Source organism: Cetorhinus maximus, chromosome 1, assembly GCF_964194155.1.
Source record: "Cetorhinus maximus chromosome 1, sCetMax3.hap1.1, whole genome shotgun sequence".
NCBI lineage: Eukaryota > Metazoa > Chordata > Chondrichthyes > Lamniformes > Cetorhinidae > Cetorhinus > Cetorhinus maximus.
In genome coordinates, this window is record NC_135879.1 from 142578872 (window position 1) to 142584871 (window position 6000).

Sequence of the window (6000 nt, forward strand, 5' to 3'; positions counted from 1 at the left end):
GAGCTTTGCCAAGCGACCGACATCCTCAGCCAGCCAGTCCCTAATCTCCACCCATGTCCTCACCTCCAGCCAAGAGGACTCCTCCTCCATTGAAGAGCTGGAAATAAGCAGCCTGGAAGACCCATCACAGCACTTACCCCACCCTGCACACACACCTCAATGGGACCTAGATCTAGAGCAGGCTGGGTTTCACAATCTGGTGGTCACCGCACGGACATGTGTCCACAGCAGTAGCTGAGCTCACCGGCACTCGGAGGACTGCTGGGGAAGAGGAATCTGTGAGGACAAAGTCAGATGATGAGCCTCTGGATTTGGCCTTCCAACTTATCCTGGAGAGTCAGCAGAAAACAGGGAAACATCATGCAGCGCTGTTGGAAGCCCTCAACAGAGTGAACTTGAGTTGGAGGAGTGTGTCCGCCTGCTCTCTGATGAAGTGGTGCCCACAAGTATGCATGGGAAAGATGGCAGATGCCATAGAGACCCTGGTCCAGCAGAAGGCGGAGATGCACGCAGAACTGCACTCTATGGCAGTAGCCATGGGTGAGTTCCTGCAGTGGCAATGCAAGGGGGAAACGTCTCTCCAGGTCCTCCTACTCCTCAAGGAGTCAGGCTGGGGCCCTCAGGCATCTGAAGGGAGGAGGAGCGGCAGCTGGACACCCCTAGGTCATCCACTTAGGAATCGCAGTGGCTGTCCTCTCCCTCCAAGCCCCCTTTGCCTGTGACCCCCTCAAACTCATCCTCTGTCACTGCAGAGGGAGCAGCTGGTCCACAGGAGGACAGTCAAAGGAAACCAGAGCCCCCAAGGCCTCAGCTCTCCAGAGGACCCACACCGAAGGCATCAGAGGCAACAGGGCTAACCATTGCAGAGACTGTCTCCACCCCTGCTGCGGATGTCAGGGCATCACCTTAAAGTGGTCAGGCCTAGAAAAGTTAAGAAATGCTGATCACAAGTGGCTGCACAAGTGAACACATTTTGTCACTTTATAATCTGAAAATATATTCACTTTCACTAAATAATGTGTAATGGTGTCTTTCAGCTTCAACCACAGACTTTGCAAGTCATCCCCCTGCATCCCCCCCTCTCCACTAGCAGTTCAGCTGCACGTAGTCGGCCCATGAGTGATTCTGGAGGGACAAGTGTGTGCGTGGAGCAGGGCCTTTCGGAGCTTTGTGCAAGCACTCTCCCACAATGCGAATCCTTCATGGTTCACACTCAATGTCCTGAGCATTTTCAATGCTGCCTGCTGGGGTTCACTTTCAGTTGTCTATCTGAGCTGACCTGCATCTCCGCCACCCAATGATCACACTCCCATGCTGCACCTGTTCCCGCCCAACACGAGGCTTCACTCACTTTCAATTTAACAAGCATGGTACTGGTACAGCATGTTTTCAGCTCCCCCATCCTTTCTCCTCCCCCAGTCACCCATGTCCTTTCCCCCATTACTGTTGACCCCCCTGGCATCACCTTCCAACTGCCACATACCAGCCAGCATCCTTTTCCTTCGGGGGTGTCCAGGTGAACGTGCACATTCCCTATCTTCCTGAAAATCACACCCCCATCCATATTAACCTCCTCAACATCTTCCTTCCCATCCCCAGGGTCCATGTCTGCCTCCGAGTCCCCACTAACCACCCTCGCTGTCCCTTCTACCGCTACCGTTGCACACTGACCCTCCCTCCCGCCTCACTCTGCCCTCCGTCATTCTCACCATTCCCTCCTACCATGCCCACCCTCAGTTCCCTCCCCAGGATGCAGTCATCGGCTCCACAGATCCCTCCCTTGCACGTTCACCTGGACATTCCTCCCCCCCAACTCCTTCCCCTCTTGGAACTCCTTCCCCCCTCCGAACTCCTTCCCTTACACCTTCCTCCCTAGTTGATGTATTCTCCCCTGTTACCCCATCCTCCCCCGTACTCTTTCCCCACTCCCAACCTCACCCCCACCCCGGCACCTTCGTTCCTCCCTTCCAACCTCACCCTCCCAACACCTTCGTTCCCTCTCCCAACCTCACCCCCCAACACCTTTGTTCTCCCACTGCCAACGTAACCCCCCCCGATACCTTTGTTCCCTCCTCCCCAACCCTCTTAGGCCCAGTGGGTCCTACATTTGGTGAAATTAGTTTATAGAGGACCCTGCATTTGCAAGGGTGAATAGCAACAGATCTTGGAAGTACTAAATGTTGTGTATGCATAAGCCAGATATTACAGGACCGAGAAGTTTTAAAAATGATTTACCTTTCTGTTCAGCCTAATTCACGCCCTGGGCCCTCGCTCCCAGAGGAGCAGGTTGCTGCTCCAGGTTCTGCCTCTTCTGTGGGTCCAACGCACCTTTTATGATACCACAGGCATGAGCACCCAGCTAAATATTTAAAAGAAGTCATCCTTGGTATTTGGGATGGAGTCAGTGACAAGGCAAAGTGGAAGATTGAAGTTCTGTTCCTGCCATACTTTCGCAGGTGCAACTATTACCCTGACGTAATCTGATTGTGCAAGAGTCACACAGGCTGCAAAGGCAGAGATGCCTTAAGATCACTTTGCAGGGGAAAATTTTCATCTCTGAAGCCTTGGAAGCTCTGAAAAAGTGGCATGCCAACTCGAAACAATAACTCTGTTTTTCTGCCCACAGATGCTGTCAGACCTGCTGGCCTGGATTTTACCATTGGTGTGTGCCCGAAGTCGGCACGGCTGGAAGCGGACGTAAAACCCACTCCCGGCCGAGATTGTGCTGTGAATGCGCTTCTACGCTGGCCGGCCAATCAACAGCCAGCTAGCATGAAACGTGCCCAGAGAAAGGCTCAGCACTGCCATTGAGGGTGGGAAGAGGGCGGGCCCCGACGTCACTGTGGGTGCTGGTGAGCGCTCCCACTGAGCTCCCTGAAGACAGACAGCTGCCTCAGGGAGCTGCAGGCCTCCAAATAATAAAATAAAGTGAAAAAATGCTCCAAAAAATGTCCATGCAGCACAATCAAGCACCTGAAAGCATACTTCATTTAAAAAAAAAAGTCCCCAGATATTTCTTTTTATTTTAAATCCTAACGGAGATTTCATTCCGTCCTTGGATGAGGTTTCATCAAAAATGTAAAGCCTGCTTGGCCGATTGGCCCGTCCGCCAAACGTAAGGTTGGACGGGCCATGAAAAATTGGTTTCAATTGGGCCGTTAATGGGCTTAATTGTCAGCGCCCGCTGAGTGAAACATCGCGCGAGTTCTCGTCGGGACACTCGCCTAACGTCATCCTGCCCAATTTACACCCATTAGGGTGACCACGCACCTGCCCACAAGATGTAAAATTCCGGCCGCTGAGTTTTTCCAGCTTTTTCTGTTTTTATTTCAGGTTTCCAGCATCTGCAGTATTTTGCTTTTATTTATGCTTAAATTTTCATCCTCACCTCCTGGCTGGCAACCTGGTGGAGCAGATGGCCTACCCTTTGTAGGACCCACCCAATGGAATGCAAATCAGATGGGTGATCCACTCTGCCAGATTATTCCCCAGGGGGAGAAGGTGAAATTTTACTCCACGCACTTTACATGAAGCAGCAACTTTTAATGCTCTTTTCATGTGCTGATGGTCTTTTGCAAAATTAGTTTTAAATTGTTCTAGCAGAAAGCCAACACAGAGACAATGGTCTATAAAGACCACAATAGCTTTGTTCTTTTCTGTAAAAAGGAGCTGGTTGTACGGTTCCCATATTTTGGACAGAATTTAACGCCCACCCCTGTGGGAAGTTTGGTAGCGGGGGGAAATTGAAACAGCCGGGAGGGTGGCGGGTGTGTCCCTGCCTCCTTCCCACCTCTGCCCCGATTAAGCCCGTAGACAGCCTTCCTGCCCTGCTGCCAATTGAGGCCCTTGATGCCCACTTGAGGGCCTCATCCTGTCTGCTGCTGGTATTCACCCAATGGTGGGCAGGGGACTCACCATACAGGGAGACTGGAAATGTGGGCTTCCCGGGGATCCCTTGTTCAAAGGCACTCAATGCCTGATTGAGAGACACAGCATTGGGAAGGAGGCCCACTGAAAGCCAACCCCCTCTGCACTCACTGCTAACCCCACTCCCCACTGCTCCCTTGTGACCCCCACCCCGTGAACCCTGCTTCTGCCATTATTCACCTGTGCCTGGGTTCGTGGTGATCCTGAGCCTCGGGTGGGTGTAGTACCGGCAGCAGCCACCACCTCCCCACTGGTGCTGACAATCAATGAAGAGTTGCTGGCCTCTGATTGGCTGGCAGTTCTTAGTGGGTGGGTCGTCCATCTCAGGGGACCCTGTGATTCTTGGGAAGACCCACTGCTGGCCAGTTGAATGCCTGATTGGGCATTTAATGTGGCAGGTTTTCCCCAAAGCAGATGACGCAGGGCTCTCGCCGGTTCCCCAGCGGGCGGGTGAGAGCCTGTTTGTTGCAGCCATTAAATACCACCCTTACAGTTTTCATTTGAGATTCCCAAAATTTGCAGGCTTCTTTCTTCCTCCACATTTAATAAAGTCACCCCGATTTTCTGTAGACTTGTAACATAGTAGACTTGACTCTTCCTTTAGCCTTTATAACACAACACAGACAATGTGAGGATTTCAGTTCCGAGCAGCATTAAAATATTCCATTGATTAAAAGAGTGGTTCATTGAATGGTGAACTCAGGGTTGCTACCATGAAATAAGAACTCAAACAAAGAAGACTAAACCACATTTAACCTTTTCATAAAAGATTTTCCCAATCTATTACAACATGTTTTCTCACATCTGTTCTGTAAATTAAATTTTTGTGGTTACATCTCCTGAGTGCAATTTTTTTAGCAAGTTTAAATAATAAATGGCATGGGATCCTGAGGTCCCAGCTTAGAAACTATCTATTATTTTGTTTGTTCTGTGACTCATGGGGGATGAATTTTATGGAGCCTGCAAGGACGTGAAACGTGGCGTGTGGGGTGACTGAATTGGGTAGGAGCTGAAATTTCAATTTCCCGCTGGCGATTGAGATGCAGCAGTGAAGTCGGCAGCGTGTATGTGGTGTGTGGGCCTCACGTTGTCCTGTGGCAGGTTTCCGCCAATAATACACTTAATGCCATGAATACTCATTAGTTGGGAAGCGCACCAAATTCAGTCCTACCTTCAAGATTAAGTCAGAGGCGCACAGGAAAGCTGTTCCTCCTGTTTTCCGACAGCTCAAAGGTGGCATGCACCAGATGAGGTTGTTCAATATTTGGATTTGAGGTGAGGTTTTGTCTTTGTCTAACTTGGCAGCACAGGGCACGTTAGGAGGGGAAGGTAGCGGAAAGGGCCAGGTGGGGGTGGAGAGTGGGAGAGTGTGGTGCTCGGGCCCTCGAATGGCCCAACAGCTGGGCTGGCAAGAAGTTGGAGCTTATGCTCGGATCCTTAAGAGGCAGCACAGTAAGGCACTGGCACCTTTTTGGAGGGGAGGACGTGAGCGAAGGAGGCAACGTTCCAGCCCATAGGGCAGGGTCTTTCATTGCAGTCATCTGGTCTATGTGTCCAAGGGAGGCAGCTGCACCATACATGCTGGGCGTACAGTCATGGAAGGGGTGTCAATCTTGAATCAGGGCAGCTCCAGTGGCAGGGTCAGAGTGTTAGTGTCCATCAATTTGGTTGCTAAAAAACTGCTACCTTGCTGGAGATCAGGTGTCGCTGGGAATCCTTTACCCAACAGGAGGTCAGGTTGTTGTGGGAGGAGGTTGATGTAGGATGGGAGGTGTTCTGAGTGTAGTCCATGGGAAGGTCATGCACTCCCATTGGTTAACTGCAGCTGCTTGAAGAATGAAGGCCATGCCAACAGAGGTGCTCAGATCATTGCCTGCCTTCTTCACGCAGTTCACTTTGTGGATCTCATACTTCCAATCTTCTTGCAACCTCAGGTGGTGGAGGAGAGTATTTGCAAGAGGAGGGCCTTGGTCGCACAACATGGGCTACATGGCCATCTCACATCCTACATGGCCAGAGCCAGGACCAGCCAATGGGAAGGGGCGCCAGGAGGAATTCGACCAGTGCTGTCTT